The sequence below is a fragment of the Lissotriton vulgaris genome, chromosome 12 (genome assembly GCF_964263255.1).
Source record: "Lissotriton vulgaris chromosome 12, aLisVul1.2, whole genome shotgun sequence".
NCBI classification, from domain to species: domain Eukaryota; kingdom Metazoa; phylum Chordata; class Amphibia; order Caudata; family Salamandridae; genus Lissotriton; species Lissotriton vulgaris.
Genome location: NC_141700.1, coordinates 602,808,328 through 602,820,575, shown reverse-complemented (window position 1 = coordinate 602,820,575; position 12,248 = coordinate 602,808,328). Strand labels below are relative to the sequence as shown.

The 12,248-nt window shown below is 43.1% G+C and overlaps 1 protein-coding gene across 1 annotated transcript in view; it reads left to right on the top strand.

Annotated features, from left to right (window-relative positions):
• Window positions 1-12,248, top strand: part of LOC147677822 (uncharacterized) — a 273,081-nt gene that overhangs the window by 48,045 nt on the left and 212,788 nt on the right. The window lies entirely within an intron of this gene.

The following is a 12,248-nucleotide window of genomic DNA, read 5'->3' as shown; positions in this document are numbered from 1 at the left end:
AAATAAGTATGGCGAGATGCTAGGAATGAGGACTTTCCTCTGTCTTCAAAACTTATAGTGGTATGACAGTCACTGTGTCCTAATGGAACAGAGCCATTTTTCTGGATGCACAGGTGTCCTTTTACTGGTGAGACCGAGATGGAAGGGGGACCAGCATTCTTTTTAGGTTTGGTTTTTAACATCTTGTAGGACATGGTCATGTTCCCTTGCTTGTATTCTTCACTTTCTAGGACTGTACCTGTCGCCTGAGGATATCCCTCCTTATTAGGGTAACAGGCAGTATTGAGTACCTTGTTTAAATCCCCCCAAGGCCACCCATTCTTGCCTGAATTATTTCCGTCAGGGCAGGAGGTGGGGGTAGTATCGTCAGCTGTTATTAGGGCGAACCAGGCTTCACAAGTTCCATTATAAGAGAATGGGAAAGGAAAAAGAGGCATCCCTCCCTTTTTCTGATGAGGTGGGATGCGGCCATATATCCAACAATTGGTGCTATTACTGGCCTGCTGAGTGTGGTGTAGCATCTGTATGAAGGTATTGTTTCGCAAGGCTAGTCTATGGGCTTGTTCATGAGGGGATAGGTCGTGATAGGTGTGTTCCTGAGTGCTGTTGGGTGTATGAGAGGTGTGTTATGTTGGAGGAAAAACAGTGTGGAGAATCCAACCAAGACACGTCATAACTGCCATGAGGAAAAATAATACTGTCAAACATATAATAGGACCATTATGTCTTTTTCTAGAGTTCATTTTTTCTTTCTCCCACATAGTCATGGTGTTAAAATCCATTCCCATGCTCCAACCGCTTCACCACTGGACCGACGCCCAATGGACTTAATTAGCCAGAGTCCGAATGGCAGACCTTAACTTTGATTTGTAATCCTGTCGTGGGGTTAGTTCCAAAGGCAATAAAGATTGTTCAGTCACAATGTCAGTGGGATTGGCAGGGCCATCAGCAACAGTGTCTTTTTGTCCAAAATGTTTCCGGCAGTGGCTTGCGTGGAGCCCTTACTGCCCTCGACCTTCACTGCTGTCCGTGTTGTTAGTAGTACGAGTCTTGGCTTCTTCCACCTGGGCTGGAGGGGGCTGGTCCGGTCGAAGTTCCTCACGAGGACCCAGTCCCCGGGTCGGATGGCGTGTTCTTCCGGGTTGGTTTTGTCAGGGAAGGTGGCAGCAACCTGAGAACGACAAGATTGGAGTGCAGACATCAAGGAAGCCAGGTAGTCAGTCAGCATAGTACTGTCAACATCAGTTATTCTTTTAGGCCTTGGCGTACCCCACATATTAGGTGGTCTGCCAAAGACCACTTCATATGGAGATAAGCAAGTTCTGGAATGGGCTACCATACGCATGTAGAAGAGGGCAACCGGTAAGGCTACCATCCAGTCCACGCCTTTGTCAGTGCATATCTTGGCCAATTTTGTTTTCAAAGTTTGGTTGTGTCTTTCTACTAGACCTGCTGCCTGAGGATGTCTTACACAGTGAAACTTCCAAGTATACCCTAACAGAAGAGTCACTTGCTTCATGAGTTCAGAGGAAAAAGGTTGGCCGTTATCTGAGTAGATGACACGGGGCAACCCATACCTTGGGAAAAACGCTCTAACTAATTGTTTAGCAGTTGTTGTTGTAGTGTAATCTGGGACGGGATAGGCTTCTGTCCATCTGGTCAGAGCACACACTACAACTAGCACATACTTGTGACCTCTACATCTCTCCATCTGGATATAGTCCATCTGGAGAACTTCAAATGGATGGTCAGGGGGTTGGAATCCTCCCTGTTCCACCTTTGTGCCTTTTCCTGGGTTGAACTGATTACAAATCATGCACGTTTTAACTTTTTGTTTGGCTGCAGTTCTCAAATGTTTGTTGTGCTATATATTCTGTATGCTGTCTAACATTGCTTTTTCTCCCAGATGCGCTGGTCCATGTATGGTGTTTACCATAACCTGTACCATGGCATCCGGTAGAAACCATACTGCTCTTTCAGGTGTCATCCAGCCTTGATCTGTAAGGACCCCTCCTTTTTCCTTCCATTCTAGCAGTTCCTGTGGTGTGGCGTAACTTTGGACATCCTGGATGTCAGAAAAGGGGTCTCGTATTGTATATTGGCGGTGTGGTATACTTAATTCTGTGTTTGCTGCCAACTTGTCTGCACTGTCTGCAGAATCATTTCCTTTTGATATTTCATCTGTTCCTTTTGTGTGCGCTTTACATTTTAGCACTGCGATTTTCTCTGGTAACTGACTGGCCTCTAAGAGGGCAGTGATGAGAGTAGCATGCTGTATTCTGGACCCATGTGATGTGAGAAATCCTCTCTCTTTCCACAATGTACCGAAGTTGTGTACAACTCCAAAGGCATATTGTGAATCAGTGTAGATGTTAACTGAATTTCCTTTTTCTAAGTGACATGCTCGTGTTAGGGCTATGAGTTCTGCTGCCTGTGCCGACAGTATCTCTATCTTGTGTGCTTCTAAAGTGTCTGTACCATTTGTGACGGCATAGGCTGCTGCTAATTCTCCTGTGGGGAGTCTCATACATGAACCATCAACAAAGAGTGTCATTTCTGCCTTAGCAAGGGGAGTATCTTGTAAATCTGGTCTTGGTTTGGTCACTAAATCAATTATGTCAATACAATCGTGAATTTCTTCAGTAGGAGAGGTCAGTGGCAACAGTGTTGCTGGGTTTAAAATTTTGCAGCGTCTAATCTCAATGTGTGGCTGAAAAAGTGTCATCTCATATCCGGTGAGTCTGGCTATTGTCAGATGCTGTGTTTGTGTTCTGTTTAACAGAAGTTCTACAGCGTGTGGGACCTGAACTATCAGATGATGTCCCAATACAATAGAATCGCTTTGTCTAATAGCTTGTGCAGTAGCTGCTACTGATTTTAGACATGCAGGCAATGCTTGTGCTACTGGATCTAAGAAGCAGAACAAATCCCCCACTGATCTCACTAATATGCGTCCGATTTCATTATTACCCGCCTTAGGTAAAATTGCTGAGCAATTAGTGTACGGGGAGTTAAAAACCCATGTAGAAAACAACCAGGTTCTGCACCCACAACAGTCAGGCTTCCGCCCTGGCCACTCTACCGAGACTGCCTTGATAGAATTATCAGACTCTATTAAGTTCTTGCAGGATGAGGGGAGACAGGTTGTACTCATCCTGCTTGACCTAACAGCCGCGTTCGACACCATCTCGCACGCCATTCTTATCAATAGAATGCGGGAGATTGGCGTGGCAGACACTGTGCTGGCATGGTTAGTCTCGTTCCTATCCAACAGATCACAAACGATTGCACTAGGCCCCTTTAAATCCAGCGAGAGATCCATCACATCAGGAGTTCCCCAGGGGTCCATACTTAGTCCTCTTTTTTTTAATATCTACATGGCCCCCCTCCTTGCAGTGATCGAATCTCATGGAATCCTCGCCACATCGTACGCTGACGACACTCAATTGGTCGTCACTATTGATAGGAAATGTCCTGATGCTGAACTTAGATTCCAGAATTGCCTCTCAGAGGTCTTTTTATGGCTGAATAAAAATCATCTCAGATGCAACAGCGCAAAGACCGAAATAATACCTCTAGGGAAAGACGTATCCTTCTGCCCAAAAGATTGGTGGCCTAAAAATTCAGAAGCTCCTCCGAGCGCTGTATCTTCGGCACGCAACCTTGGCATTCAATTTGATACATCCCTTTCTTTTGATGATCATGTTCGCATCACTGCTGGATGCTGTTTTAGTCTTATCAGATCATTGAAGAAATTCTTCGACTTCCTCCCCATTACAGCCAGAAAATCAGTCGTGGTTGCTTTAATTCTCTCCCGACTTGATTATTGTAATGGATTGATGGCAGGAGTGAAGAAGTCCACCCTTAGAAAACTTCAAAGCATCCAACACGCCGCTGCCAGACTTGTGCTTAAACTTCCCAGAAGGTCCTCTGCCTCAGCAGCCCTCAATGTCCTCCATTGGCTACCACTCCACAAAAGAATCTTGTTCAAACTCTTACTGACTGTATACAAAGCTACCAGGAAAACAGGTCCCCTCTACTTCTCCAAGCGTTTCACTTACTACAATCCCTCACGCTGTCTAAGATCCTCAGGAACCAATCTTGTTATAATTCCAAGATTTAAGTTAAAAACCAAGGGGGGAAAAACCTTTTCCTTCCTGGCTGCCAGAGCCTGGAACAGCCTACCTGTTAATCTCAGGCAAGCTGAAACTGAACCTCATTTCAGGAAACTTCTGAAAACCTGGGTGTTCCAGCAATCTGATACTTCAGTCCTAGCAGCTATATGATCTACTTTACTTCCTCGTTCCCACTATCTTCTGCATGCTCAGCGCCAAGATGCTCCTCCCGGAGCGATAGCCGCGCTTTACAAAATTCCATAAATATCAAATAATGTGCTTGAAAAATAACCACATGGTTTATGTTTGTCCGCTTGAAGTTGGGTCAGAACTTATAGTGCTGTACCTGAGTTTTCTGTTACAAATAATGTAAAATCTTTGGTGTAATTAGGTGTTGCCAGCACTGGGGCTTGACACATAGGTTTTTTTAAGAGACTGAAAGGCTTGCGTGTGTTCATCTGTCCAGGGTAATTGTGGAGTAGCGCCAGCTTCGAGTGTTGTCAGCTGCAATAACGGTTTGGAAATGAGTGCAAATTGTGGGATCCACTGTCTACAATATGAGGTGAGACCAACAAAGGCTCGAACTTGTTTCTGTGTTGTTGGTTGTGGTATTTATAGTATGAGCTGGATGTGTTCCTATGTAAGCTGCCTACCCTCCTTTGACAGCAAGTGCCCTAAGTATGCCACTTGCTGTAAACAAAATTGGAGCTTACCAGGGGAAGCTTTATGGCCATTTGCAGCTAGGAATTCTAGTACTAGTAGTGATGCTTCAGCACATGCTGCGTCAGATTTGGCCGTAATGAGGATATCATCAACATATTGTAGTATGGCTGTATCCGTGGGCATTTGAACAGTATCTATTTGTCTTTTTAATGCTTGGCTATTTACGCTTGGACTCTCTGTGAAACCTTGAGGAGCTCTTGTGAATTGGAAACTTCGTCCTTGTAAGGAGAAGCCAAAAAGGTATTGACTGTCTGGGTAAATAGGTATGCTAAAGAATGCGTTTTTCAAGTCAATGACTGAAAAATGCGTTGCTTCCGCATCTATGGCTGTGAGTAGGGTGGAGGTGTGTGGAACCACAGGGTGTTGTGGAACGACACATTTATTGAGCTCTCTCAAATCCACCACTAGTCTGTAGACAGGTGGTGTTCCTGGTTCCACTTTTTTATGGACTGGTAAAACAGGGGAATTGCAAATGTTAGAAGTTGTTTCTTTAATCACACTTGACTGTATTAGGTCCAGAATAATTAACATTAATGCTTGTTCAGCTTGAGGTGGAATTTTGTATTGCCTTATGCGTGGTAGTTGGGCTCCCTCTTTCAGTGTAACCTTGTGAGGTGCTATTTCCATACATCCTACTGTGGTGGAATCAGTGGCCCAAAGGGTGTGTGGCAAATCTTTCAAACGATTGTCTAATTCTCTACTTGTGTAGTGGCCCTTGAAATCTCGCAGAAATAGTCTGACATCTGTAGGTGAGCAAACAATGACAGCTCCTAATTCTTTCAATGTTTTTATACCAAGCAAGTTTTCTGGACATCATTTTGTCAATATAAGATCTGTAGTTGTCGTGAGGGGACCAACCTGCAAGGGCAGTGGTTTTGACGTGGCGTTTGTCACAGGTTGTCCCGAGAAACCCAGAGAAATACTTTTTGAACCAGAGAGAGGAGCCTCTGGGACCTCTTGATGGCTTATTGTTGTTTTACTGGCCCCAGTGACTAGTAGAAATTTCCTATCCTCCCCAAGAAGTCGGACCTCTATAAATGGACCTGTCTGATCTACTGGAATGGGGATTAGGGGCAGTTTGTCATCTTCTCTCTCTGGGCAACATCATGAGAAATCTGGGTAATATTCAGTATAGTCGCTGTCTATAATGTTCATTTGGGACATTTGTGTTGTCGGTGGAACTGAAGGTGTTGAACTGTCTTGGGAAACATTCTGTTTTGGCTGATATGGGCGTGGCTGGGTCTTACCAGTAGCCAAATTGTGCTTTAAGACTGGGCAATCTTTAACGAAGTGTCCCATCTTCTTGCAATAATTACAAGTGCTTTTTATATTTGTCTGGCTATTTGGTGTCTGTTGACGCTGGGGTGCAGTTTCGGCTACTAATGCTTTCATCTTTGTGTCTTTCATGCGTTTCTTATCATTTTCTTCTTCATCCCTAATGCGATTCTGGTGATATTGTAGCATTTGTAACACCTGTGGAGGTGTATGTGCTTGCCAGGTACTTTCTACTTTTAGTACTCTGTCCTTAATGGCTGGCAAGGCGTTATCTACTAATTTGGAAACAAACAGATGCGGGTAAGCTTCACTTGTCGGCGTAAGGCCGCTATTTACCGCAAAACATTTTTCAAGTCTGGTGTAATAATCTCCTATGTCTTCACCATGTTTTTGTTTGCAGGAGGAAATGGCATCCCAGTCCTCCTTTTTCACTGTTAGTAACTGTGGTAGCACCTTTAAAATAGTGCCAGGAAGTGCTTTTAGTCTGTCTCCTATACCTTGACCTGCTACTCTAGTATTTTCATCATTCTGAAGTTCAGTCCATCTAATGTGTTCACCTGCTACTTCTCAATCCTTTTCTCTTAGTTTGTCATATATACCTGATGGTAACAATAATTTCAGAATTGCTGTGATATCAGAAAGAGTATATGTTCCCATCATTAATACATCTCCTAATTCCTTAAAGAATCCAGCAGGATCCTTTGAGTGGGAGGGAACCATCTCTTTCATCCTTAGTAACTCAAGTTTTGTCAAGGGTACATAAATGAAGACGCGTTGTAGCGCTCCATTTGTGTCAGTTCTGGGGTGGACCTCTCTTATGGGGAACTGGCGTGTTTGAGGAAGTCTATTAGTTGATCCACACGTATTATGGGGAGATCTATATCCAGTCACTTTCTGGTATTTCTGTCTGAAATCTATAAATGTGTTGAGAAAAACTGAACTATTGTGGAGGAACATGTTATCAGCGCAGTCAGACAGAAAATCTTTGAGTCTTGGATCATGTTTAAAATGAGTGTCATTGAGTGTGATGAGATGTTGTACCATGTAGAGACTTGCTAATCTTTGATGTGAGAGTGGTAATGCTAGAAAAAGCTGGGCTATGAGATCATTGTCATATATCTTATATTGAGAGACCCATAGGGTCGCAGTTCTGGCTATTTCCTCCTCCTCCGGTGTAAGCAGAGGTTCCTGGTCTAACCAGTAATCTAATGCATTTGATGTATTTTCAAATAACTCATCTGGAGATGACCGTTCAGAGTGACCTTGGAGGAATGTAGGCGGGGGTGTTCGTGAATTAGGGGCGTAAGAACGAACGGGTAGGGCTTTTTCAGTAGGTTCAGTCATTTCCTCCTCAAGTTTCTTATTCTCTTCATTTGTTTGTAAGTTTTGCAGAATACGGGTCACGTTACGGGTGAACCTGTCTAGTGCATCATTTATAAGTTCTAGACTAGTGTGGTTGGATGCGGAATCTAATAAGTCAAAAAGTGAAACTGGTACATTTCTTTCCTCTGCTTGTATGTGTTTTATGAAACAGCAAAGGAGGAACCTATACATGTGCATTTTTACAGGGTGTGATCTTCTTGTAGTCATGGCGTTAATGGCTCGTGAGTTCTCTCCAGTACGAAGAAACTCAGAGGCCGCTTGAAGAAACGTGTCAATTGCTGGTAGATGTCTTATTTCTTCCCAGGAGTCATGAAGTATTTTACTTATCCGGCCCGCCTCCCCTGTGTTGCTCAGAGTCGGGTCATAGGGGCAGTCGGGAATTGTTTTACCTGGGTCTGGACCTACGGCACCCCCTTCTGGAGTGAGAGGTGGTGCATTATGTTGTAAAAGGGGTGGCGGAGGCAAAGGGTGTTGAATTACTGGAACCTCATATGGAGGTGGAGTATCTAAGAGGAAATTGGTGAAAGTATCCTCTGGTAGTGGGGCTGTAGGCTGTGCTGATGCAATGTTAAGGTTTTCAGGTGCAGATGGCAATACTGGATAAAAACCAGTAGAAATGGCTGATTGTTCCCTTTTATTCCTTTCACTAACTACTTCTTTCCCGATTTCTTGTAACTGTTCTTTCTTGGCCTGCTTTGACATTCTCTTACCCTTTTCAACTTTATGCAATTCCTTCTGTTGCCTCCTATGGACTTCTTTTCTCCATAACTCTACTGAGTCACTCTGTGACTGGCGGACTCTCTTTTTCTTCCATAACTGTTCCTCTAATTTCATAATACACTCCGTATCAAAACTACCATTTTCAGGCCATCTATATCTGAGTTCTAGGTCTTTAGTATATTCTACCCATAGATCACAATAAATAAGTGCACCAACACCATGTTTTGCATACACGAAGTGTCCTGGAGTATCCCGAGGAGGAAGGGGATTTCCTTCTCAAGAATACTCCTTTTTGTTGCCATCTTAAGTATTTTCGAGAAAATAGGCATGATGGCAAGACTTTCAAAGATTTTAGAAGTGATAAAAACACAAACAGAACAAATACCTTTACCGTACCCACGAAAGAGGTGAGTCCGTCTTTTATACTAGTTTAGTAGTCCTCACAAAATAAGTGAGAAACCTACAAAAACATGTATCTTTACCGTGCCCACAAGGTAGTGAGTCCGTCTTTTATACTAGTTTTAGTAGTCCTCACCAAAGATAGGTGAGAGACCAACAAAAACATGTATCTTTACCGCACCCACAAAAGCTGTGGGTTCGTCTTTATACTTTTCAGCAGTACTCACCGAAAAATAACTGGAAGGCCTCTTGAAGATTTTGGAAAAACGCGGCGCGCAGTTTCAAGGTGGGATTTGTAGAACCTCGGACTCGTCTCCTTCGCAGGTTGGGCTTTGGTTCAGGACATTCCGCTATTTCCTCACCGCCTCGTGTGGATGCTGGGCCGCAGTCGGTCCCCCTCTTCGCCTCGAGGGAGATAGCGGGAATTCCCCGCGTTGTGCACTTTTGAAGTCCGTCAACGGTCAGGAGGGGACAGTACCGGGTCCAATATCGCCGGCGCGTGGGGGAAAGGGAATGTCCCTGTTCCGGGCGCCAATTAATGTGGTAAATTAAATTTACTTATTACCTCATTTCTGAATTTCTATGCTTAATAAATCATAATTTCTTGTCAATGCAAAGCGAGGAGTCCGTGGTGCTCAAATGAAGGAGGAGGAGACCAATAACTCGAGTTAAGGGGAGCGCTTCCAGCACCAAGCGGGCACAGGAACAATCTCTCAAGTCCCTCTCTTGAAGTGGGGTGTCTTTATTTTCAACAGCAGGACATTTATACAGTCTTGGTCACGAGGCAAAATAGAGGAACAAACAGGTCATGGCAGATAGAGGAACAAAAATCAGCAAGAGGAGCAGATTGTGAAGAAATGGGGGTGTGTCTTAGGCTTCGTGAGGGGACTTGCGATGTGAAATAGTCTGACAGTTGGAAGGGGGAGGCTTCCTCATTTGGAGTTTGTGCTCGTGCTTCATGTCAGAAACAGGAACCATCTTGTGTAAAACTGTAGCTATCTTGCTGGTTCTGGGAATTGGCTGAACCACAAGAGTCAAAAAGAGGAACTATCTTGTGTAAAACAGAGACCATCTGCTCTCTGGCTTGCAGTAACTATTTCTTAAAACAGGAACTATCTGCTGGTTTTGGGAATTGGCTGAAGCACAGGAAGGGGTGGTCAATGAACTAAGATGCCAGGTGCAGGGTGTCTTACAGTTAAGAACAGGAACTATCTGCTGCTGGTTCCCAGAATTGGCAGAACCACAGAAATGTGTCTGTTCACAGTGTACAACCTTGTGCTTCCTCTATTAGTTGGTGTGGTTTCAGGGCCTAACCTCGTGCTTCATCTTTCAGTTGGGGGTGGTCACAGGGCAGTTGGTGTGACAGGCTGAGTTACCAACAATGGAAAGGATGTGGCTGAGTCTCTGGCACAACTGGGGGAAGGCACACAGGCAGGTTTCTTGGAATTGGCTCGACCACAAGGAGCAGGGGGTTGTGCAAGATTCAATGGGGATGTGAAGGACAGATTTCAGACAAGTTGCTGAGAGCATGTCACACACAAAATGGGTGTTTGTCTGAGAAAAATGGCTACCAGGCAGAAACAGGGAAATGATGGGGCACAATTGTCAATTTTATTTCCACAGCTATTTGAATTATTAAGACTGCAAGTGGGGGCCTAGTTGAGTTGGGCGACCGAGAACATATCTGTGAATAATCCTCAAAAAAGGTTAAAGTATACTTATTACAAAAGATAATCTTCACAATCTCCAAAGTAGTCGTATAAATACTTGAATTAGCTGCAACATGCTGTATGAATGCCCATGCATTCCTCAAGTTAGCAACCTGAAGTAGAGACAAAATTGATACTTGATGGTGTTCGTATATTTGATACAAAGTATCCATCGTAGATAAACAGTTGAGCACTATCTTCCATGATTAGCAAAGCGGGGTTAGGTGAAGTGGGACAATCCTGTTCAGTAGAAGAGACTGTATTTTTGCATAAAAGGGCAGCGACTTGAGACCAGGACTTGGCAAATCACTACTCATTTTATGGTCTGGTTTGACAGCTCAGCTGTCACCAGACTATTGTGTGTGTAATGTGTATCACCAGGAAAGGGGCTTTGGCTCTTCCCACATGTTGGCTTCCAGGAGTATATGTTTTGATCGTGCTTCCACAAAAAAATGCTTGCCCTCCATATAGATGTGATCTTTTTGGGGTATTTTATCCAGCAGACTGAGCTTAAACTTTCAGGGGCACACATATGATATTGTAATGCTCTTAAGCTGTCTTAGATAACTGAATGATTTGAGGTGATTTTCTCTGGCAGCAGCACAGATGAGAGGAGTGCATTCATTAACCTACAGGAATGTTTAGGTCTGGCTTAACAGTGCAACTGTCACATGACCGTTAAACCTACACCAATAATATCCTCCAGTTCTTTGCTTCCACAAAACATATCCATTCCTATGGTATATGTTTGTAATGCTGGGCTTGAAAAATCATAAAAATGTTACTAGACCTGCAGGTCTAGGTACTTTAATAATCTACTCCACCTAACTGTAATGTACTTGACCTGTGAACTGGTCTCAAATTGTGTGATCCTAGGCAAATATTTTGTCTTATGGAGCCGCTTTTTTCTTTATCATCACATAAGAGAGCACCTTCAAATATGCAAGTTCACTATTTCTTCTGTACAAAAAAAACCTTTTTATTCACTAGACTAAATGTTTGCTCCATGTATAACAAGAATCAAGCCCATATATAGGGTACACACGATTCCTGGCTTGCCGCTTAGTTCACTAATAGCATTGTTATCTGGGGAGGAGCAGTAATAATTCCCAGTTCATGTTTAAAAACTCACTTTTCAGAGATATATCACCAAAGCATGATGAGGTAGTGCATTGTCATTTACAGATAGCATATTTTCCATTGAAATGGCCACATGACTTCCCCACTAACATGTAGTTTTACTGGTAAACGCATAAACAACTTTTTGAAATAGGGTTTCAGCAAACATTTTTTAAATGTGCACATCACCAATTAAAGTGTTCAACTTTGTTTTTATCCCATAAAAATATTTTTTTCACCACAGAATTACAAAAATGGGTCTTCATAACTAGTGAAATATATTTGAAATGTTTGAACAGTTCACTTAGCTATTTCAGTGTTGAGTTAGAAAAAAGCCTGATATCTTACAGTCTTTCAATTAACATGCTTTGCACAGATCAATTATCACACTTTACAACATCAGCTAACTTAAGGCACAGAAAGAAAAATAAATGTAATAGGATAAGCTGACTTTTGACCTGTCTCTGAAAGCCAGCAAATGTGACAAGATAACAAGATTTAATGGCATTTTTATTGTTCTTTTACTTTGTGAGCAATAAAGATGCCTTTAAATCTTGTTATCTTGTCACATTTGCTCTGCTTTCAGAGACAGAGGTCAAAAGTCAGTTTGTTTTCCCTGAAGGTAGAGGATTTTCAACTCACTAGAAAGGGCAAGTAGTCCCTAAAATAGCTGATCCTGAATAAACCTTGCTTGGCAATGTGGATTTTTCCATCCCTGTAATGCTTCACATGACCATAAAACATTAATTTAAAGCCTGTCATATTAGCATTGCCAATGCATGACAGGGAGGCAGCACCTTTATCC